The following is a 24,456-nucleotide window of genomic DNA, read 5'->3' as shown; positions in this document are numbered from 1 at the left end:
TGCCATCCATAGTTTCCACTCTTTATTTCTCTGTGCAGCATTCTGGATGGTTTGGCAGATCAGCCTTCCAGCTCACTTTCTCTTGAGCCGTGTCTATTCTTCTGCTTCTACTAGTTACTGAAATATTAATTACATTGTCTTTATTTTCCATTTCTACATGATCTTTTTTGAATGTGTCTTCTCCTCCCTCTTTTCCTTTTTGATTATGATGTAAATTTAAAAAATCTTAGATTCTAAGTATATTTTTTGATAATCACATATCAAACATGTGATTTCTTTTACACGTTTGATATTTCTAATCTTGAAGTGTGAACTCTGTTTTTTTTTTCTGTGCTAACACTTTTTGGTAATGATTTGCAGCCGCATGTGGTGTAGTGTGGAATGTTCATTGCCTTCGGGGTGGTGTTGTGAAGTTCCATGTGTCTGGGCTGTGCAAGGGTTTCTTTGGAACACTTTCTCGTTTTCTTCTGCTGGGATGCCTGGGACTTTCTTATGAGTCTGCACAACAGTCATCTTGGTAGGCTAGGGCTCCTGTACTTTGGGGCAGTGTCGATTTGGACTCCAAGCCTAGGCTGTGTAGGTTCTGGTTTCCATGCTCTCAGGAGTGTCTCCACCACCTAGACAGACAGCTGCCTTGTATTGGGCCCTGATTTCAGTTCATTTTCTGTACCTGTCATCCCTACATGGGTGGGTATCTAGGTCTTAAATGTTGTTTGTGAGGTGTCACCTTCTGCTGACTGCCTTCTCTTTGATTTCTATCTTCCTTTCTGGCCTTGGGGATGTCCTTGTCTCCTCCTTTCTTACTCCATTTTAAAATATTGAAATTTTTTTGGGTCAGGGTATGTGGGTAGGGAGGGGGTTCCATTCTCTTCAACTCTACTTTCATGTTATTGGAAATCTCAGTAACTAGGATTTGAGCCTTGTCATCCAAAGCCCATGCACCTCTAGGACATTATACTGGCCTTGCGTAGTGACCGTGGGGAGTGGAAAAATGGGACTAGAGAGCAGAATGGCCATTTATTATTTCTCACTGTGAGATAATTATTTGCTAGCAGGCTGAGATATACAGACTGATAGGTTAGTAGCTTCCTTCTGGAGAGAGTACACAGAAAGAGGGACTGTGCTTTTCCAGTGTCACTCAGGCAAATAGGATCTTACTGGCCAATATGAATAGGCTTGGGATTTTCATGTATATTCTTACATGCCTTTACTAAAAATTAAGGTGTTCCTAAAGGTTATGCAGCTCCTTGTGATCTTACAACTGCTCTGCATTCTTTGGATCTTAATTGGGGATCTTAAGGAGAGTGTTCAGATCACAAGGTCACTTCATAAAATGGAGAGCAAGGGAGTTCAATCTTCTGAAGAGATGTTTTCAACACATTGGTGTCAGCACCTTGTCAAGAATTCACTGTAGCCTCCATGATACCTGGCTTGGAAAGAAGAGAAGAATGGGCAGATGTTATGTTTTCTTATTATTTTTTAAGTCACTTTGATGATGTATAGTTCACACATGATGAAATTCACCAAAATTTAATTTGTTAAAATGAGTCTTAACAAAATACAGGGTTTGCGATCATAACTGCATTATAGGATATAAAACATTGCCCAGCACTCTGAGAAGTCTTCTCATGCTCACCGACAGGCTCACTTTCCCCTGCTTCGATCCTAGATAGTGGGGCTCTGTTCAGTGCTGCATGGTTTCTTCTTCCCTGCAATTTCCTATTAGTAGCGCTGCATAGGATCCAGTCTCTTTCTCCTGGCGTAACTTTTCTGAGCTGCGTCTGGTTGTTGCATATTAGCAACTACTGAGAAGCATCCCGTTGTATGGATGCACAATTTGTTTTATTCATTTAAGAGTTGATAGATATTTTATTTCTAGGTTTGGGCTATTAAAAATAAAGCTGTTATGAACATACAAGTCTTTGTATGAACCCACTTTCATTTCTCTTGGGTAAACATATAGGAGTGGGGATTACTGGATCATGTGGTTAAGTGTGTATTTAATTTTTAGAAGCTGCCAACCATTTAGTAGCTGCACTGTTTTGCCTTTCCACTCACAGTGTGTGAGAGAGCCAGTTTCTCAGTGTCTTTATTCACATATTTAACATGGTCAATTAAAAAAATAGCCTTCCTAGCCTTCACTGTAGTTTTAATTGATATTTCCTTCTCTGATAATGATATTGTACATCTTTCCCTAGGCTTAACTATCATTTATATATATTCGTTGTTATGATGTCTGTTCAAGTCTGTTCAAGTCTTGGAATCAAGCCCTTAAGAGATTTTTCTATAGCATAGATACATATCCTTTATATGTTTTGCAAATATTTTTTCCCAGTCAGTGGCTCAGTTTTCCATTTTCTTATTTTGAAGAAAAAAAGTTCTTGATTTCTATCAAGTTTAATTCACCAGTATTTAATTATAGCACATGATTTGCATGCCCTCTCTAAGAAATCTTTCCCTTACCCAAGAGCACAGTGTTTTCTTTTTTTTATATATTTTTTTTTTTTAAAGAGAGAGTGAGAGAGGAGGGAGGGAGGGAGGGAGAGAGAGAGAGAGTGAGAGAGAGAGAGAGAGAGAGAATTTTTAATATTTATTTTTTAGTTCTCGGCGGACACAACATCTTTGTTGGTATGTGGTGCTGAGGATTGAACCTGGGCCGCACGCATGCCAGGCGAGCGCACTACCGCTTGAGCCACATCCCCAGCCCGAGCGCAGTGTTTTCTTTTGGAAGTTTTATTGTTTTGTTTTGGGTTTTTGTCAGTGAAAGATTTGAGTTCTTTATGTTACCTAAGGATTAAGTTCATTCGGCCTCCCACGTGTATTCAGCTGTTCTGTTACTGTTGGCTGAAGAGATTGTCCTTTCTCCACTGAATTACCTTGGCACCTTTGTAAAAAACAGATTGACCTTAGGTTTGTGGATCTCTTTATGAATTTTCTCTTATCTTCCATTAATCTACATGTTTATCTTTAAATCATGAGTGTATATTTTCCCTGAGTCGTTCTACTTTTTTTTTTTTTTTTCAAAATTGTTTTGGTTATTTCAGGTCCTTTGGGTTTTCATATACATTTAGAATTAGCTTATTGATTTCTACCAAACTAATTTCTGGACTTTTATTATTTAATTTTGGTACTGGGGATTGAACCCAGAAGCACTTTACCACTGACCTATATCCCTGGCCCTTTTTATTTTTTATTTTGAGATAGGGTCTAGCTAAGTTGCTTAAGGCCTAAGTTGCTGAGGCTGGCCTTGAATTTACAATCCTCTTGCCTAAGCCTCCTTAGTCTCTGGGATTATAGATGTGTGCCATTGTTTGGCTATTCATTAGAATAAAATTGGATTTGTAGGTAAACTTGGGAGGAGTTGACTAAACAAAATTTTCTGATCAAGAAAGTGGCTTAATTTCATTTAAAAGTTTCTTTTAACATTTCTCTGATTATAGGAATTGCAAATATTTTGTTAAATTTATCCCTAAGAACTTTGTATTTTTGACACCCCCATAAATGGTATTTAAAAAGTTCTAATGCCCAGCTGTTTGGTGCTAGCATCCAGTTGCTTTCCACCTGTGTATTTACTTGTGTTCTGCATCTTGAAAACCTCGCTGACTCTTCTCGCTGCTTCTTGGAGTTCCACTGGGGTCATCAGCATGCTGTTTGGGTATGAAGACAGTTTGACTTTTTCCTTGCCATCTTTTTTGTTTTCTTATCTCACTGCTATTTTACTTCTGCATGTGTATGAACCCCACATTATTTTTGCCTTAATAGTTACCTTTTGAAGAGATTGTGAAGAATGAAGAAATGTTATTGCACTACCCATACACCTGCCATTCCCACTCCTCTTCTTCCGCTGAAGTAGCATCAGCTTTCCATCCAGAACTTCCTTAACGTTTCTCATAAATGTGTCACAGTGAGTTCTTTAAGCTTTTGCCTATTTTTATTATTATTATTATTTACCAGGGATTGAACCCAGGCCATTTAACCTACGTCTGAGCCACATTGCCAGCCCTTTTTAAATATTTAAGACAGGGCCTCGCTAAGTTGCTTAGGGCCTCACTAAGTTCCTGAGGCTGGCTTTGAACTTGCAATCCTCCTGCCTCAGCCTCCGGAGCCACTGGGATAACAGGCATGTGCCACCATGCCTGGCTAGCTTTTGCTTATTTTAAAATGTCTGTATTTCCCTTTACAACTTGAAAGGTATTTCTCCAAGTAAAAATTCTGGTCAGTGCCATAAAGACTCCTTCTTCACTGCACGTTTCTTGATTAGTTTGCTGTTATTCTTTCTTTATTTCTCCATTTTTTATGTAATGTGTCTTCTTCTTGAACTGCACTCAAGATTTTAATTGACAAATTATCATTTGTCAATTAAATGTAAATTAGACATTTTAAAGGATACCTCTCTGTCCCTGGTTTGCAGCCACTGACCAGCAGCCTGGTGGGGGCCTGCGTTATGTATGTCTGCAGGGGATCCTGGAGTGCTGGGCTCTTCGTGTGCTTACAGTTCCTGGCAGATTTTTGAAAGCTGGCCATTCCTCTCTTTGTGCACATCTCTTCTCTTCTCCTTTCTCTTAAGGTCCCGTCACACTGCCTGACCCTGTCTGCAGGTGAAGTGTGCTTTATTCTTTTTCCCTCTATTTCATTTTCTTTTGTGCTTCACTTTGGAAAGCTTCTATTGCTGTGCCTTGAGTTCCCTCATTTTTGTCAGTTGTGTAATCTTCTGTTGATTTCTTTCAGTTTATCTTTTATATATTGTGTTTCTCATAACTCAAATGCATACTTAATTAAGTCTTATTTGCATTTCTGTCCTCAAAAGTTATCATTTTTTTCTGGAATATACAGGACATTCTTTTAATTTCTCTGTAGAGAGAATTTTCTGTTAATTTCACCAACTCTGACATTTATGGAAATTTTTTCTTCACTTTTCCTGTCTTTTGTCATATTGTCTGACTTCTTACATGCTTGGTAATATTTCATTGGATGCTAGACTTCAAGAATTTTATGTGGTTGGTTGCTAGGTTTTGCTGTATAAATGGTATCAATCCAGTTATGTGGATTTTGTTAGGATGTGTAGTGAACTGGAGGTCAGTTGAGTCCACTGAGACTTGTTTACAAGTGCTCCAGTGCAGTGCTGGGGACAGTGCTGGTGGAGACTGGCCCAGCCTGCCACTTGGTCCATACCCTGTTTAGAGCTCCTCTGTCTGCAGTTAAGTCTCTTTGGGACCTCTCTGCTGATCACTACTGTTCTTGCTGTGTCTCTGCTGCACTGCTCCTTCCCAACCGAATTCTAACTTCCTGGGCCTCTGTAGTCTTTGGTTTCCCTTGGTAGAAAGTAGCCTTAGGTGTTCAGTGGCTCCCTGCATATTCATATTCGTGTCCTTTCTCTGAGGGATTATATCCTGCACTGCCCCAAACTGCTGCTCCATTCATTTTTTTCTGGTTTCCTACTTGTGCCAGCTGTGGTTAGTCTTGCCCCCTTTTCACCACCTGGCTCCTCTTGGCCAGCCATCACCCTTCCCTGGGCACTGTTGTTCTTCCAGTGTTCTTTTGACTAGCTCTTCCTGCGTAACTGTGGTGTGATGCTGGGCTGGATGCAGGCCTTTCCCAGGGGCTGTGGTCCAGTCCTCTGCCTGTCCATGCAGGGAGAGTTCATCCAGGCATGTTTGTAGGGTTCGTCGTGCTGCTTTATTTTATGGTCTATGTCATTCACTTTTTCAGTATTTTCATAAATTTATTTTAACGGTGTCAGCCCTCCATTTAACCTCACTCCCAGTCAGATGCTGCATGGGGGCTGGCGTGCTTCAGGGACTTCCAGAGCAGTGGGCACAGATGTGATGCCACCAAAGAACTCTGTGCCAAAAGTTCGATGGCCAGTGTTGGCAAGGAAGAGCCTACAGCCCCAGGAAATGCAGTAGTGGGAGATTGACCTCTTGGGGTGTGGGAAAGGCTTTTTGGGACAAGAATTTTCAAACTGGAGTGAAAGAAGTGAGTGTCTCTGGCCATTGGAAGAGCAGGTACAGGATCATTGAGATGGAGGATTTGGGTGCATTTTAAAAACTATAGGACCTGGGTGCAGTGGTACACGCCTGTAATCCCAGTGGCTTGGGAGGCTGGGGCAGGAGGATCGCAGGTTCAAAGCCAGGCTCAGCAACAGGAGGTTCTAAGCAACTCAGTGAGACCCTGTCTCTAAATAAAATACAAAAAGGGCTGGGAATGTGGCTCAGTGGTCAAGTGCCCCTGAATTCAATCCCTGGTACCAAAAGCAAACAAACAAACAAAAAAACTATAGGAAGGGCATTGTGCTTACTCTGGCAGTGTAGCATGGTACAGTGTCCGTAGTCCAAATGTGAGTTCAAATTCTGACCCCAATTTTCTAGATGTGTAACCTTTTGCGGTTTTCTTAACCTCCCTGAGATTTTCTTAATAGAAACATGAGAATAATATGGTTGATGTCGAGATTTAACAAACCACTGCTACACAAAATGCCTTTAGCACAGTTCCTCACTTAGGAAATAACCAATACGGGTTAATTATTATCCAGTATTTTATTGCTTATAGATGTTATTTCCTTCTTTTATGTAGCTAGTGTAGTAGGATCGCTAATATTCTGCAATAATAGCTACTCTTTTGAGGGACTTAATTGCCAGGGTCTTTAGTTCCTGATTAAGCAGAGTTTCTTGCAGAGTTCCTGGTATTTTTTTGGTTATTTTCTGTTACCTTAAAGCAGCAAGGTAGATCTTAAGGCAAGAGCACACAGTGGGCCTTGAGGTTGCTTCTGCATGAGGAGTTTGGAGTGTACTGCGTAGGGGTCTCTCCTGGCCCAAAGTGGAGCTGAGCCTGGAGCACTGTACTACTGCTCTGTGCGTGTCCTGTTCTGAGTCCCCTCCGTGCAGGTCCTCAGGTGCTCTGCACTTGCCTGTGCTGGGGCTGCATGTTCCTGCTGGGCCCTTGGAAGGACACCCTGTGAATGTTCATGCCCAGCATTGTGATCCCTGGGCTTGGCCATGACCTAGAGTGGCCGTGTTCATTTGAGGCAGTGATCCTGCACAGAAACCACATATTTTGATTATGTCACACACATTTTTTTCATATGTATAATTCTTTATTAAAATTCTCCAAGTAACTATTTTACAGTGTGCATTTTTAATAAGTTCTTATTACTAGCTTAACAGAATTAGTTGAGGAAAAATGTGGTTATTATTCCAGAGAAAAGTAAGCACCTAGGCACCAGCTTGTCATTTCTATTTTAAAATCTTATCAATTACTGCCTAAATTGACCCTGGTTTTCCTGTCTGCCGGGTAGGACCCCCTGTGTTGGGCTCCAGCAGCGCTCCTGGGCAGCTCTCTGATTTTCAGGGCAGGGAATAGTAGGAGGCATTTACACCTCCAGAGCAGGTGTGATTGATCTTCCCAGAATTAACTATGGGGGCAGTTCTCTTGCCAAAACTAGCCTCAGGGAGGTGTTTGGCAGTCTGTTTCTCTATCTTTATTCTTTTAGGTCAGAAATGGAAAGGCTGGGTGGTGGGAGGAGCAGGAGGGCAGGCTCTGTGGTGTGTGTTTCTCTTTATTGCGCCTGACTCCAGCCAGGCTCTCTTTCAAACAGCCAGAGTCCTCTCGATAATTGGCTGTCAAATCCAGGCAGTTCCCCACCTGCCTTGTCCTTTCAGTTGATGCCCTCTTCTCCAGCAGGAATAAAATGAGGGGTGTCTGCTTAATAGAAAGAAATGGTCATATGGGGGAATTCTTTAAAAGAGTTGCCCATATTTTCTAATATGAATAAGATGCATATCCATAAGCCAGTGTGATCTGAGCCAAGGCTTTGTCTAGGCCCCAGGACCCTCTCCTTTCTCCACAGCCTCTCTTCTGCCTGTAGTTCCATGTCTTACATGGAGTGAGAAGATTTGTGCTAGAAACATACATGTAAACTCTTTTGAGTTTATGAAATTTTCCTTGTTTTACCCATGCCAAATTCAACAGCTGTATTTTAGTGATTCATCTTTGTTGAATCTTTCTGAAGAATTCCAACTAATGTTCAGGAATTCAACTTTCTTTTGACAGTTGTGTCACTGGTTTACACAGTATCCCACTGAGTTGTTTAACCAGAGTAGGAGGGGTAACTGGTATAAGCAGGCTTGGGAGCACAGGTAAGTCCCTTGTTGTGGGCAGGTCATTCGACTGGGTTATATGGGCTATGCACCAGCCTACTTTGCTGGGGACAAACTAGATGAGCAACCAAGGGAAAGCTGCTTAGCCTTTCTGGGTACTAGTTTGCTCAGCTGGAAAGTGAGGATGATGGTAGTTTGGGCTTAGTTGAGTTGATGTGGGAATTGAGCCCTACTTGTAAGGTGCTTCCCTGCCCCAGCTCATCACACCCACTCAGAAATGCAGTTCCTCTGATTTCATCATTCCTGGAGAGCAGCCTCTCAGCTCTGAGTTCATTATGCCCTGGATTCACAAAATGGCTGGAAAGATTAGGTGATTGGCTATGGGCTTTCTTGGTGAAATGCATGGCTTTGAAGTTAATTTATTATGTGTTTGTGTTAGTCAGCTTTGCATTTCTGTGACCAGAATACCTAAGAAATCAATTTAGAGAAGGGAAGATGTATTTTGGCTCATGGTTTAGAGGTCTTGGTCCATGGTTGTCTTGGCTCCATTACCTGACATGAGGCTGACCATCAGAGCAGAAGGATAGGGTGGAGGAAAGCTGCTCAGCCATGGTAGCCAGGAAGCAGGGAGTGATGGTAGGAGGGGCCCTGGGACAAGATATACCTTCCTGGGTGTGCCTCCAGTGACCTGCTTCCTCCAGCTAGGTCTCAGTTCCTAAAGTTCCCACTACCTCCACTGATCTCATCAATCAGTTAACTAATTCCTCAGTGGATTAATCCATTGATAAGGTCAGAGTCCTTATGATTTAATCACTTCTTCAAATCCTCTTGTCTGAAATTGCTGCTTTGGGGATCAAGCCTAAAATACATGAGCCTTTGGGGGACAATCCAGATCCAAACCATGGCAGTGTTTTGTGAGTATCAACTATGTGTAGGCATTGTGCTGACACACACTGAGGAACCAGCAGTAACTGAATGCAGTCCTGCCCACAGGGAGCTTCTGTCATAGAAGAATTTGTTGCACACAGCTGTGAACTGTAATATAGCAGCGGGTCAGTCCAGGTTGCCACCACCTGGAGCATTTGAGGTGAGCACAGTGAGCAGGAAAACCTTTCTAGAGAGGCTGCACCCCAGCAAACACCTCATAGCCAAGAGGAGAAGAACCTCCACTTCTGATGGACCTAAACATGGAGTACATAAAGGGTGGTGGGCAGTGGTTAGGGTTGGCCAGAACCACAGGTCTTCATGTGTGTGAAGTTATGTGTTTTACATCCTGAAGAGGTGTGATGAGAACATGATAGCATAGGTTAGATGACTCGACTTCTGGCCACACACTTAGTAGGTACTATTTGTGGGTTTCATTCCATGCCAGGTGTGCTTGGCTCCAGAACTGTGAGCTCAGCCACCATATTGTCTTGGGGAGGGGAATGCTGCCCTTGGTCAGGTATACAGAAAAGAGAAGGCTTAGAGAGGAAGGGAAAGGATGATAACTGGCTCATTTCCAGCCAGAGTGAGCTGGGAGACCTGGACGTGGGGGGGGGGGTGTGTGTGGTTGGGCATCACCAGGTCAGAGTGTGGGTGGATGGGAGTTGATGCCATTCAGGAAGCCTTTCCAGTACCTTAGGGTAGACGAAGACGAGATGTGGGGTGAACTTTTTGTTAGATTCTTGCTAACCAGACAAAACCTATTTGTTTATTTTGCTGTTTTCAATGTGTTTGAGTAATACTGCATAATCATTTTTCATAGGGGTAAGCCTCTTTGTCTCCTTGCTTCTGAGAGCCACAGTAGAGGAGTAGATTGTGTTTGTGTTGAGAGGAAGTGACTCTGCATCAGATAGAGGGCACTGAGGAAAGACGTCCAGCTTTTCTTTATGATCTGGTCCTCACCACCCTTCCTTTGGGGTTGTACAACTCTCATTTCCTCTGAGATGCCTCTAAGGATCCGGACTTTGAGATCTCAAAGTCCGGATCCTTAGAGGCATCAGTAGAAAGGGCTGTGAAGGTAGGGAGCAGGCCACGCACGAAACCTTGTGTTTGCACAGGGTGACTCGTCTTGGTTGATGCACACTCAGGAGTATGGGTTTTTTGTTTGTTTGTACTAGGGTTTGAACCCAGGGATGCCGTACCACTGAGCCCCATCCCCGGCCCTTTTTATTGTTTTCTTCTGAGACAGGGTCTCACTAAGGTGCCGAGGTTGGCCTCAAGCTTGCGAACCTCCCAAGCAGCTGGGATTATAGGCGTGTACCACTGTGACTATCATGAGAGTGGTTTTAAAGTTTTTCCTTTCCCCTGTAGATGAATTCGAAGATTATAGTAAGATTGGGCCAGCATGAGGATAACAGCCTTCTTGGACCTTTCAGGCCAGGACCACCTGTCCCCTCTGGTGCACCTGGAATCTTTAATGGTAAGCACAGCCACAGCCACACACCTCTGCTCTGTGTGGTTTACAATGGCGCTGGGGCCACCTTGCTGCTACAGTTCAGAGGGCTCATGGCTGAGGTGGGATACAAGCTGTGCCCTGAGGCCTGGACTCTCTGAACGATGGCCGCCTTATCAACTGTTATGGTGCTATGGCCCAGAACTTTCTGCTGTAGAGACCCATGTCTTGTGTCTTATGAGTTTTGGTTCCAGTTAGTTGATTTTTTATGCTAATGTAATTGTGCCATTTCTTAAACGTTCTAATTGTTGCTGATATGTGAAGATGAAATTGATTTTTATATTTTTATTTTCTCACATTGATACTAAATTCATTTATCAATTTACTGTACATCTTGTGGATTATTGGGTGTTTTCTACATATATCCATGATATTGTTTATGAAAAATGGCAGTTTTATTTTTTCCTTTCTTATTTTGTATTTTTAGTAACTTTAATTTATTGCCTTAAAAAATTTATTTAAAATTTTTAAAAATAATTTCACATAGAAAAAGCTTCAAGAGTATTGAAAAAATTCTTGTATAGCTTTCCTTTGCTCAGATTCATCAGTTAGATTTTGCCCATTAGCGCCATCATTCTCTTTGTTCTATGTTTAGTGATCTCGATCTGAGCGCTTGGGCCTAAGCCTGTCCCTCATGTTGTCTCCCCTCCTTGTGCTTTTCTGTAAATAGGGACATTGACCATTCACTCATATAATCATAGCACAGTTAAACTTATCTGATGCAGTACTGTTATCTGATGTGTAACTTTTCATGAAAGCTTGCCAGTTGTCCAACAGTGTCTTTAATGTGGTTTTTCTGTGTCTCTCTGTCTAGAACCCAGTCCAGCATCTTGTATTGCCTTTAATTTCTGTGTATCTTCAGTCTCCCTTAATTTCTAAATTTCTTAGCCTTGCATTAGCTCTTGTGATACTGACATTTTGGAAGAATGCAACTCATTTGTCTTGGAAAAATAAACTTGGTTAACTTTAAAATCATCATTGAAGTCTGATTTTTAAGTCATGCTCCTCCTATATCTGTTGAGATATCAGGTGATTTTTCTCCACTGAAGTTCTCTTTTTAAAAATGCTCTTTAAAACTTCTTTTATTGTTAAGTGCAATGCATATAGAAATTTGGAAACAACATACATACAGAGTTTAAGACATTTTTATGAAGCAAATATCCATGTAGTCACGTGCCCATGTCAAACAATTGTACATTGCCAGCATCTGCAGCCCTTTGCCCCATTCTTAATCACTACTTTCTATCTACCAAATATAAGCACCATCTTGATTTTTATGTCAATCGTATCTTAAATTTTATGTCTAGTATCTACCTCCAAATACTAATTTAATTTTAGTTTTTTTGAATTTGACATATGTGAAATCATACAGGAAATATTGATTTGTGAATTCTGTTTATAGTTTGAGTTTGTTCCCTTTGTAACAATGTTCTTGGAATATGTTGACATTGTCCATCTACAATTGGTGGAGAGGTTCGTTTTTGACTATAGGAACAGTTTGCTAAGCATAATTTTCTCTATGCACTCAGAGCACGTAAGTACACATCTCTAAAGGCAGCACACTCAAGAGAGTATGGATGTCAGATGGGGTGTGCTTGTCTTCTACTGGGGTAGGTACTGACAGCTTTCCCAAGTGGGAATATTTGTTCACACCCCTGCCTTTGCCCTGCATTTTGTCTGCCTGTTGATATTGTCAAATTTTAGATTTTCTTTCAGTCTGGTAGTATGGTAGTATATATAATAATGTCACTTTGTGATTTGGACTTATGTTTTCCTTCTTCTGAGTTGAGTTTGAAGTTTAACCAAATTGAGTTTGAATGCCTTTTCCTGTTTTTGTGGGACACCTGTATTTCTTTTGGTGAAGTTCCTGATCAAATCTTTTGTAGGAGGAGTGGGGAGAGAATAGGCTAGTCTTTCTTCGTGACTAGTGCAAGTTCTGCATATGTTCTAGATTTCAAACCTTTCTTAATTGTCCATGGATGACCAGAAACTATTTTCATGCAGTTAATTTTGTCAGCATTTTCCTTCACACTTGGGGCATTTTGAAGCTTTTTCTTTGTCTTCTTTTCTTTCTTGGTGCTGGGGTTCAGTGCCAGGGATGAGTGCATACTGAGCAATATCCAGCTCCGCTATTCTTTTTATTTTTTTAATACCTCTATTATATTTATTTATTTTTATGTGGTGCTGAGGATCGAACCGAGGGCCCCGCATGTACGAGGCAAGCACTCTACTGCTGAGACGCAAACCCAGCCCACCTCTATTCTTTTTATTGCTTTAAAGACTTTAGTTTTCTTTCCACATTGAGTTCTATAATTTAGCCAAAATTAATTTTTCTTCATGGGTAAGAAAAATTGCAATGGAACAGAGATGAGCTTGGCTTCAGAAGCCCTGACCTTTCCCACTGTCTTGGTGCTGTTACCCACAGTCTCTGTGCAGGAGCTGTCCCTTTTGCACTCCCTGCCTTCCAGCTGGTGGCTTGCTCTCCCTCAGCCAGCATCACACTCACCACAGGGACTCCTGTGGAACTGGGAGAACAAGGGTCCTCACCTTTGTGTCTTATTTAATATGACTTGTCCATGGTCTTCTGCATTCCCATGTAGATTTTAAGCCCAACTCAACAGAGTCTAACAAAATAAATTAACAGATAACACTTGGTAGGATTTCAGCTGGGCTTGCATTAGCTCTGTCAGTTTGGAGAATATTGCCGTCTCATAATAATTTAAACTTCCAATCCATAATGCAGTGTATCTTTCTATTTATTTAAGTTTTCTTTAATGTCCAATAAAATCTGATCCTTTCCTCTGTAAAGGTTTTGTGTTTTTCTTTTGATGGTGTATTTTAAAGGAAGTCAGAAACATTGTATCCAGTTAAGGACTTAAAGGAAATCTAACTGTGGTATCATTATCACACTCACCAAAATTAACAGTAATGCCTTCCAGTCTACCAAGCTATGTCCAATTTTCCCTGACAGCTTCAAAAATGCCTTTTTATGGTTGGCTTGTTTTTATCATGATCCAAATGAGGTCCACACATTTCATTAGGTAGATGTGTCTCTTAAGTCTCTTTTTGTTAACAGTTTTTTTTTCCTTTTCATCTTAAATCTCTTTTAATCTTTAATGCTTCTCTCTTTCATCTTCCCCCACATCATTTATTTGTTGAAGGGGTCATTAGTCTTGTAGAAATTTTCCACATTCTGGATTTGGTGGTTATTATTCTTATGGTATGATTTGGTCTTTTTTAAAAAAATTTTAGTTGTAGATGGAAACAATACCTTTTATTTATTTATTTGTTTGTTTCTTTCTTTGTTTTTATGGGGTGCTGAGGATCGAACTCAGTGCCTTACATGTGCTAGACAAGCACTCTATCACTGAGCTAAAACCCCAGCTCTTGCTCTGTTTTTTCTGTAAACTGAAAATTATGTTTGGAAATTTGATTATATTATGGCTAATTTTTTTAAAACAACATAATTGTTTTGTGTACCCATTACAAATTGTTAGGAAACGAATATCTAGTCCTGCTTTTAGAGATGTTAATATTGAGCAGTGGCTCAGGTGTTTGATTCTTTCATGTTATGAAATTCCTCAGCACCTTTTCTTCTGGTGATTTTCATGGTTGCAGATAATCTTTGCCTGAGTGTATGATTGTATGATATATTGGAAAATGGCAGTCTTCTTCCTGTTGTCTGTGAGATCTGTAGTGTGGCCCCATTTTAATCCTGCTATGTCATCTTCTATAGGCCTTTCCTCTCTAGATAATTTTTACCAGAAGTTTATCAATTCTGTTAGCGGTTTCAAAGAACCAATTTCTGGCGTTGATTCTTGTGTTATATGTTTATTTTCTTGTTTAGTAATTTCTGGTCTGATTTGTTATTCTTCCTTTGGGTTTTTTGGAATTTAATTGCTATTTTTTTTTAAACTATGAGTACTTAGTTCTTTCTTTCTTTCTTTCTTTTTGGCCCTTTCTTTGTAACATCCACATTCTACATTGTGAGATTTCCTTTTGTGTTAGTCAGCTTTCTGGCATGGACAAAAGACCTGAGACAATAAGTCAAAAGGAGGAAAAGTGAATTTTGTCTCATGGCTTCAGAGGGTTCAGTCCATGGTTGGTTGAAACTCCATTGCTTTTTGGGCCCTAGCAAGGCAAACCACCATGGTGGGGAGCATGTGGTGGAGCCAAGCTGCCTACCTCATGGTGGCCAGTAGGTAGTGAGAGACAGGAAAGGGCTGAAGTCCCAATATCCCCTTCAAGGACATGCCCTCATTGACCTAACTTCCTCCAACTAGACCTCACCTTCTACGGATTCCAAAATGTCTCAGTAGCACCACAGGCTGTAGACCGAGCCTCCAACACACAAGCCCTTGGGGGCATTTCAGTTCCAAACCATATTACCTCCTATGTCCTATATTAGCTGCATCCTCAAGTTTTGATATGTAATATTTGTATCACTTTGCAGTATATGAATTTTAAATGATTTTAAAATGATTTCTCCTTTGATCAATGAGTTATTTAGAAGTATGCCACATAATTTTCAAATATTTGAAGATTTTTCCAGATATCTTTCTGTTATTGATTCCTGTTTTAGTTCTTTTGTGGTCAGAGAACATACTTTATGTTATTTATTTTCTTTTAAATTTGTTGAGATTTGAAGTCAAGCATAGTGGTACATGTCTGTAATCCCAAACATTCTGGATGCTGAGGCAGGAAGATCACAAGTTAGAAGCTTTTTATGGTTGAGATATGAAATATCCCCCCGAAACTCATGTGGGAGACGATGCAAGAGTGTTCAGAGGTGACATGATTAGATTATGAGAGTCGTAACCTAATCAGTGGATTAATCCACTGATATGGATTAATGGGTGGTAACTAAGTAGGAGGGTGTGGCTTGAGGAAGTAGAACACTGAGGATGTGCCTTTTGGGGTTTAAGTTTTGTCCCTTTTGGGGGCTACTTTCTCTGCTTCTTGGCTGCCGTGTCCTGAGCTGTCTTCTTCTGTGTGCCCTTCTGCTGTGATGTTCCGTCTCACCTTGGCCCAGAGCTGTGGAGTTTGCTGACTGTGGACTGAACCTCTGAAACTGTGAGCCAAAATAAACTTATTCTCCTCTAAGTTGTTCTTGTCTGGTCTTTTGGTCATAATGACTCAAAGCTGATTAAAACAAGACCAGCATCAGCAACTTAGCGAGACCCAGTCTCAGAATAAAAGAAATTTTAAAAAGAAGTACTGGGGATATAACTTAGTGGTAAGTCATCTGTGGGTTCAGTCCCCAGTATCATAAGTAAATAAAGTGAATTGAGATTAGTTTTATGGCTCAGGGTATGTTCTGTCTTGTGTATACTTGAAAAGAGTGGGCATTCCAGTGTTTTGGGGTAGAACATATTGTAAATATCATTTAGGGTAAGTAAGTTGAAAACATTGTTTAGTTCTAGATTCTTGCTTATTTTCTTTCTACTTGTTCTGTTAATTACTGAGAGAGAAATGTTGGCATCCTCAACTGTAATTGTGGAGTTATCTATTTTTCCTTTCAGTTCTTGTATATTTTGAAGCTTTGATGTAGAGTGTATACACATTTAGTTTTGTCAGACAGAAGTAAATAAATTGATCTCTGAATCATTGCATGATAATTCTTTTTCCCTAGTAGTGTTCCTTTTTTCTGAAGCTTACTTTCTCTGATGTTAATTTATGCACTCCAGTTTTCTTTTGATTAATATTTGTACCACATATATTTATACCTACTATTAATTTATCTGTGTTTTTAGCTTCTGTTTACTGTGGAAGGCACATGGTTGAGTCTTTTTTTATCCAGTATAACAGCCTCTGCCTCTTAATTTGAATGTTTAGATCATTTATATTTGATGCTACCATTGATTTGTTTTATGTAAAAACCATCTTATTTTCCATTTTTCTCAATGTTCTTGCTTTTAAAAAATAAATTAAAAAATAGATTCTATTTTATCTCCATTTGACTTATTAGTTATACCTTCTTAAAAAATTTGTATTGGTTCTTCTAGGAATTATAATTTACTTCTTTCACTTACCACAACATATATTAAAATAAAATGATGCTACTTTGTAGAAGGTGTAAGATACAGTGTAAGAAACTCACACAGACACTTCCATTTCCTAGCTTTTGTACTTTTTTCCTACATTGTACCTGTATGCATATTTTAAACCACACCATACTTGGTTACTGTATTTGCTTTTGGGGGGAGTATTTTCTAGGAATTGAACCCAGGGATAGTTTACCACTGAGCTACATCCCCAGCCCTTTTTATTTTTTATTTTGAGATAAGTTCTTGCTAAGTTTCAGAGGTTGGTCTTGAACTTCAGATCCTCCTGCCTCCTGAGTGGCTAGGATTGCAAGCATGCAGCCACCATACATGGCTCTGTCTTTGCTCTTAAAGCCATAGGTAATGAGAAAATTGTTTTTGTATTTGACATCATTTTGTGTGCTTTTTCTCTCTTTTTGTGAAATGTGCATTTCCAGCAGGTATCCTTTTGTCTCTGGAACTTTCTTTGACCATACTTGCTCATATAAGACAGCTGTGCAGAAATTCTCTTGGCTTTTATGCATCTAGAAGAAATCTTTATTTAACTTTTATTTTTAAATTAAAGAATTGGATTTATAAGAGCAATATAGTTTTAAAAGAAAACTTGAGTGGGAAGTGCAGAGAGTTCTCATATTCTTTAACTGTGCAAGCACGTCCAGGCTTCCCACTAGACCCGGGGTGTCGGGACCATACTTGCTGTGAAGGCTATCTCATGGTTCTGACTTGGATGTGTTCACCCTGCACATTTCTGCCTGACTCCTGCTTAGCCTCGTGTCCTCCCCACACCAACTCACTCCTCCATGCTTTTCTCGGTTTCTGGAGTATTCTACAGGTACTCTTATAGACTTTGTCACTGTAGGTCATTGAGGATTTTCTTGCCTACTTTGGGCCTGGCCAGGCCTTTAAGCCCCTGAGGCAGGGCCTGGAGCTTGCTCATGTGGCACGCGGAAGTTCTCATGCTCAGTCTGGTGCCACCTGAGCTCAAGGTAGGCCTGTAGCTGAGTGAATGGTGAGGAAATGAACAAAGACCTGCAGGGCTGCTTCCATGGTTACTTGTTTACATTGCTGTACAAAATTCAGCAATGTGTCTTCTTTCTCTATATTTAAAAAAAATTTTACAAAAATAACATATATCTGTTGAAAGAGTGATCCAGGAGTTGAAGTGGTAATAGTTTCCCTCCCTCACCACTCAGGCTTGGAAATAGCTGTCAACTGTTTGGTGCATGTGTTCTTAGGCTTTTTCTTAAGTAAGCACATGTACATGTATACATGTATTGCACATGTCTTCATAAATGTAATCTGTTAAGATTACCATATGTAAAATTCCTCACCTTGGTTTTTCATTTACTTTTCATGGATATCTTTTTGCATAGTATGCCAAGGTGTAGATATGTTATGATTCTTGAAGCTCCCTTCCATAAGCTTGTAAGGACACTAAGGTTGTTTATGGTCCTTTGCTTGTATCATACTGTCATGACTGACAACCTGGAGAGCCATTGGTGACCAAGTACCATCTGTGAGCTTCCTATGATTGTCTCACTGCATTCTTACAACAGTCTTCCAGGGTAGGTCTGGGCCGTCTCTCTAGAGGGCCTCTCTCTCCTTTCATCTCATTAACGTAGCTGATGGTGAGGGGTATTGAGGCTGATACTTTTGGACTCTGTTCAGCCACTGTGGCCCTCCAGGTCATGCCAGTGTAAAGCAGAAGGTTCACCAAGTGTTGATTCCAAAGCACCATTTGTTTGCTTTTAGCTCTTTGCCATCTGTATTCACAGTGGCAGATTGTCCCTGCTTCAGGGGCTTTCTGTTATCTCTTTCCTCTTTTTCCTTAAGAGGGCAGGTCCCTTGTGACCACTTGAGGCTAGATGCAGATTTGTCTATCTGTTCTATGGCCCTAGAAGCAGATTGGGGATCTTGGTTGCTTGATTTCCCAGGGGAGGTTAACATGAATGTGGTCCAGTGGAATGTAATCAGCGACTTTCTCTGTAGTGTCTGTTTCGACTTTCCCAAGCCTCCTGGCTGCCAGATCCCGACCTTCTATCCCCAGGGTGGTATAAGTCTCTTGGTGGACAGGCTCCAGTTGATGGATTTCTTCCTGTGCATGCTGCGCCAAAGGACTGCCTCTTTGAATCGCATATTTCTAGTTCCCTTTTTCTGCAAATCAAGGTGGGTTTCTCTTGATGCGTGTGTGGCCAGGAGTGATGTTTATGGCTCCTGGAGAATCAGCTGCTTCGGGGAGCAGACAGAAGCAGACTAGAGACCTTTCCACTTGCTCACAGGAAGCTTTTAGGAGCTGCAGTTCCTTCTCTTGCACACTGAGACCTCCAGGCCACCAAGGCTGCCACTGATGGCCCTGACTCCCCGCCCCCCATCATTGTCTTTGTTTAAAATGACTTTGTTGCTGGCTCATGCCTGTGATCTCAGCAGCTCAGGAGGCTGTGGCAGGAAGATCTGGAGTTCAAAGCCAGCCTCAGTAAGAGCGAGGTGCTGAGCAACTCAGTGAGATCCTGTCTCACAAAACAAAACAAAAACAAAATAGGGCTGGGGATGTGGCTCAGTGGTCGAGTGTCCCTGAATTCAACCCCTGGTACCAAAAAAAAAAAAAAGGCTTTGTTGAGGCTTTATTTTAATGGAATAAAATCCACCCACTCTAAGTGGTCTGATTGGAGGAGTTGGGGTAAATGTTTAGTCAGGCAGCTGTCACCACAATCAAGTCTGAACATTTCCCTTACTCAGTGAGTTGCCTCCATTTCACTCTGTCCCTCCTTCCTCCACTGCCATGGCTCAGGCAACCACTTATCTGGTGTCTGGTGTCCCCCATTGGGGGACCATGTTGCATTTTATTGTCACATCTCTTCAGCTCTTCCAACCTGTGACAGTTTCTTCTTCTTTTTTTTTTTTCTCAACTTGAATAATGCCCTGGAAATTATTCATATATGGGTAAACATAAAGGACTATTTTTTCACTTTTATTATCTTTAAAAATAATTTACTATTTAAGAAAAATCCATCTGGTGCAATAGCATATACCTGTAATCCCAAAGACTCCACAAACTGAGACAGGGACAGCAAGTACGAGGCCATCCTTAGGAACTTAGTAAGACCCTGTCTTCAAATAAAATAAAAAGGGCTGGTGGTGTAGCTCAATGGAGAATGTCACTGGTTTTAATCCCTAATAGTACAAAAACATAAAAGAGGTTAAAAATAAAAATAAAAATAAATTAATAATGGTGCATTGTGGTGTTTAAAACAAAAGTAAAGGTAAGATACATGACCACAAAATCACAAAGAATGGTAGTAGAAAATGAAGAATACTAATATAAAATTCTTACACTATATACTATATGCACCACATATACACACTGTATATAAATACACTTTAATAGTATTTGAAGGTAAACTGTAATAAACATTAAATATAATAACAGTGATAGACTGCACTTTTCAGTCATCTATTCCTTAGTTTTCATATCCGTGTGAGGCCAATAAAAGTTTCAATAAGAACAGGCATTATAGATTTTTAAAAATCTTCCCTAAAATCCAGTTATTAAAGTTAGCATGTTTTTTTTAAATCTTTTTTTAATCTGTTCAAATTAGTTATACATGGCAGTAGAATGCATTTTGACACATGATACATAAATGGATTGTAACTGCTCATTTTTCTGATTGTACATGTACACCAATCATGTAATCATATATGCACATAGGGTAATAATGTTCAATTCATTCTACTGTCCTTCCTACCCCCATACCCCGTCCCGTCCCGTCCCTTTATTCCTCTCTGTCTAGTCCAAAATACTTGTATTCTCCTCCCCACACCTTATTGTGAATTAGCATCTGCATATCAGAGAAAACATTTGGTCTGTGGTTCTTTGGGATCAGCTTATTTCTCTTAGAATGATATTCTCCAGTTTCATCCATTTATTGGCAAATGCCATAATTTCATTCTTCTTAAAGAAGAATGAGTTAATATTCCATTGTGTATATATACATCACATTTTCTTGACCCATTCATCTGTTAAAGGGCACCTAGGTTGGTTCTATAACCTACCTATTGTGCACTGAGCTGTTATAAAAAATTCATATGGCTAAACATAAATATTTGTTGAAGAGGCTATCTTTTCTCTAATGTATGATTTTGGTGCCTTTGTCTAGTATGAGATAACTATATTAATGTGGATTTGTCTCTGTCTTCTATTCTGTGCCATTGGTTTATGTGTCTGTTTTGGTTCCAATATCATGCCATTTTTGTTACTATAGTTCTGTAATATAATTTAAGTTTTGATACTGTGATGCCTCCTGCTTCACTTTTCTTGCCAAGGATTGTTTTATCTATTCTGGGTTTCTCATTTTTCCAAATGAATTTCATGATTGCTTTTTCTATTTCTGTGAAAATTGTCATTGGGATTTTAATAGGAATTGCATTAAATCTGTATAACACTTTTGGTAGCATGACTATTTTGACAATGTTAATTCTGCCTATCGAAGAGCATGGGAGAACTTTCCATTTTCTAAGGTCTTCTTCAATTTCTTTCTTTAGTGTTCTGTAGTTTTCATTTTGTTTGATTGATTACCAAATATTTTATTTTATTTTTTTGAGGCTACTGTGAATGGGGTAGTTTTTCTAATTTCTCAGTCAATTCATTACTGATGTATAAGAACACATTTGATTTATGGGAAGTAATTTTATATCCTGCTCCTTTGCTGAATTCATTTATTAGTTCTAGAAGTTTTCTGGTGGAATTTTTTGGGTCTTCTAAATATAGAATCATGTCATCAGCAAATAGTGATAGTTTGCGTTTTTCTTTTCCTATTCATATCCCTTTAATTTCTTTCTTCGGTCTTATGGCTCTGGCTAGAGTTTCGAGGAGGATGTTGAATAAAAGTGGTGAAAGAGGACATCCTAGTCTTGTTCCAGTTCTTAGAAGGAATGTTTTCAATTTTTCTCTATTTAGAATGATGTTGGCCTTGGGCTTAGTATATATAGCTTTTACAATGTTGAGGTTTGTTCCTGTTATCCCTAGTTTTTCCAGTGTTTTGAACATGAATGAGTGCTGTATTTTGTCAGATTCTTTTTCTGCATGTATTGAGATAATCATGTTATTCTTGTCTTTTAGACTGTTGAGGTGGTGAATTACGTTTATTGATTCCCATATGTTGAACCAACTTGCATCTCTGGAATGAACTCTACTTGATTTAGTGCACTATCTTTTAAATATGTTGCTGTATGCAATTTGCCAGAATTTCTTTGAGGATTTTTGCATTTATATTCATCAGGGATATTGATCTGAAGTTTTCTTTCCTTGTTGTGTCTTTGTCTGGTTGGGTATCAGGGTGATACTACCTTCATAGAATGAGTTTGGAAGGGTTCCCTTCTTTTCTATTTCATGGAATAATTTGAGGAGGATTAGTGTTAATTCTTCTTTGAAGGTCTTGTAAACTTGGCTAAGAATCTGTCTCGTCCTGGGCTTTTCTTAATTGGTAGACTTTTCATGGTGTCTTCAATTTCATTGCTTAGAATAGATCTGTTTAAATTGTGTATGTCCTCCTGATACAGTTTGGGTATGTTATAAGACTCTAGAAATTTGTTGATGTCTACAATATTTTCTATTTTATTGGAGTATAAATTTTCAAAATAGTTTCTGATTATCATCTGTATTTCAGTACTGTCCATTGTGATATTTCCTTTATCATCATAAATTTTAGTAATTTGAATTTTTTTTTCCTTTTTTCTTTCTTGTTAGTTTTGCTAAGGGTTTATCAATTTTGTTTTTTTCAAAGAAATTTTTTTTGTCAGTTCTTTGAATTATTTTTTTGTTGTTGATTCAATTTCATTGATTTCAGCTCTTTTTAAAATCATTTCCTGTCTTCTAATGCTTTGGTATTTATTTGTTCTTTTTCTAGGGCTTTGATATATAATATTAGGTCATGAATTGTTGACTTTTTATTCTTTTAATGAATGAGCTCAATGCAATGAACTTTCTCTTAGCACTGCCTTCACAGTGTCCCAGAAATTTTGATATGTTATCACTATTCTCACTTACCTCTAAATATTTTTTAATTTCATCCCTGATTTCTTCTGCTGTTCATTTGTCATTCACTAGCATATTATTTAGTCTGCAGGTGTTAGGGTAGCTTCTATTTTTTATTTCATCATTGATTTCTAACTTCATTTCATTGTGATCTGATGGGATGCAAGGTATTATCTTTTTTTTTTTTAATCTATGTATTTGCTAAGAGTTGCTTTATGGCCTAATACATGCTCTATTTGAGAGAAGCATCTGTGTGCTATGCAAAAGAAAGTGTATTCGCTCCTTGATGGATACAACTATTCCATATATGTCTGTATGAAATGTCCTTCTTGGTCCTATCTGATTAACTTTGGCTTGAAGTCCACTTTATCTGATAGGAGGATAGAAACCCCTACTTATTTTACAAGATCCATGTGAATGATATATTTTTTCCCATCCTTTTACCTTCAGTCTGTGGATGTCTTTGCCCAAGAGGTGAGTCTCTTGGAGACAGCATATTATTGGGCTTTGTCTTTTAGTCTGCTAGTCTGTGTCTTTTGATAGATGAATTTAAGCCATTTACATTCAGTGTGATTATTGAGAAAGATTTTTATTCCCTGTCATTTTGATTTATTTCTAGTTTTTAATTTGAATTAGTGTCTCCTTTGACTATTCTTTTTGTGTAGTTCCTCCCTTTGCTGGCTTTTGCTTTTATTTTTCATTACATCTTCATGAAATATTTTATTGAATATGTTTCATAGTGCTGGCTTTCTAGTTGTGAATTCTTTTAACTTTTGTTTATCATGGAAGGTTTTAATTTCATCATTAATTGTGAAGCTTAATTTTGGTGGGTATAGTATTCTTGGCTGGCATTCATGTTTTAAGAGCTTGATGTATATATTAGTCCAAGACCTTTTAGCTCTGCGGGTCTGAGTTGAAAAATCAACTGAGAAATGTGTTGGCTTCCCTCTAAAACTGATCTATTGTTTTACTCTGGCAGCCTTTAAAATTCTATCTTGATTCTGTATGTTAGGCATTTTCATAATAATGTGCCTCAGTGTGGATGTTTTGTAATTTTGTACATTTGTTGTCCTGTAAACCTCTTACATTTGATTTTCCATTTCATTCTTTAGGTTTGGGGAAATTTCTGATATCGTTTCATTGAAAAGATTGTGTATTCCTTTAGTTTGTAACTCTACCCCTTCATTTATCCCGATAAATCTTAAATTTGGTATTTTCATGTTATCCCATAATTCTTAGAATTTTCTGTTCATGATTTCTTAACATCTTCTCTCCATGATCAACTCTGTTTTCAAGATTATGTATTTTATCTTCATTGCCCGATGTTCTGTCTTCCAAGTGGTCTAGTCTTTCCATTGGTCATGCTTTCCATTGAATTTTTAATTTGTTTATTGCTTTCTTCATTTCAAAGATTTTTGCTTTACTTTTTTTTTTTTTTTTTTTCGAGAATCTCTCTTTATTGAAGTGATCTCTCAATTCCTGGATTTTCTCTCTGATTTCGCTCCTTACATTGTTCTGTATGTTGTAGATTGGTTTAACTATGTACATTCTGAACTCCTTCTCTGACATTTCTTCTACTATTGTGTCAGTGGATTCTACTATTGGAGCATCTTGGTTTGTTTGGGGTGATTTATTCCCTTGTTTTTTCATGTGTTTTGTGTGTCTATGCCTCTAGCATTATGGATCTAGGGCAGTATAGTTTCTTCCCTGTAGACTTACAGTGTCCTTGAAAGTTTCTAGTATCGCACCTTTAAGCAGGAGACCAATTATTAACAGCACCCAGTGCAAAGAATATACAACCTTAAGCCATATAGTTCCTATTCAGACATCTACTGTTTTGTTGCAATA

The 24,456-nt window shown here is 39.2% G+C and overlaps 1 long non-coding RNA gene across 2 annotated transcripts in view; it reads left to right on the top strand.

The window, feature by feature from the left end:
• Positions 1–24,456, top strand: part of LOC308646444 — an 85,928-nt gene that overhangs the window by 15,723 nt on the left and 45,749 nt on the right. For both annotated transcript variants that reach the window (XR_014021389.1, XR_014021390.1), the window contains exon 2: positions 10,392–10,500. This is a non-coding gene — a long non-coding RNA (uncharacterized lncRNA). The remainder of the gene's footprint in view (positions 1–10,391; positions 10,501–24,456) is intronic.

Source organism: Spermophilus citellus (assembly GCF_964194105.1).
Source record: "Spermophilus citellus genome assembly, chromosome: 4".
In the NCBI taxonomy this organism is placed as follows: domain Eukaryota; kingdom Metazoa; phylum Chordata; class Mammalia; order Rodentia; family Sciuridae; genus Spermophilus; species Spermophilus citellus.
Note: the sequence above shows the minus strand (reverse complement) of the source record. Positions and strands in the feature narration are given on the sequence as shown.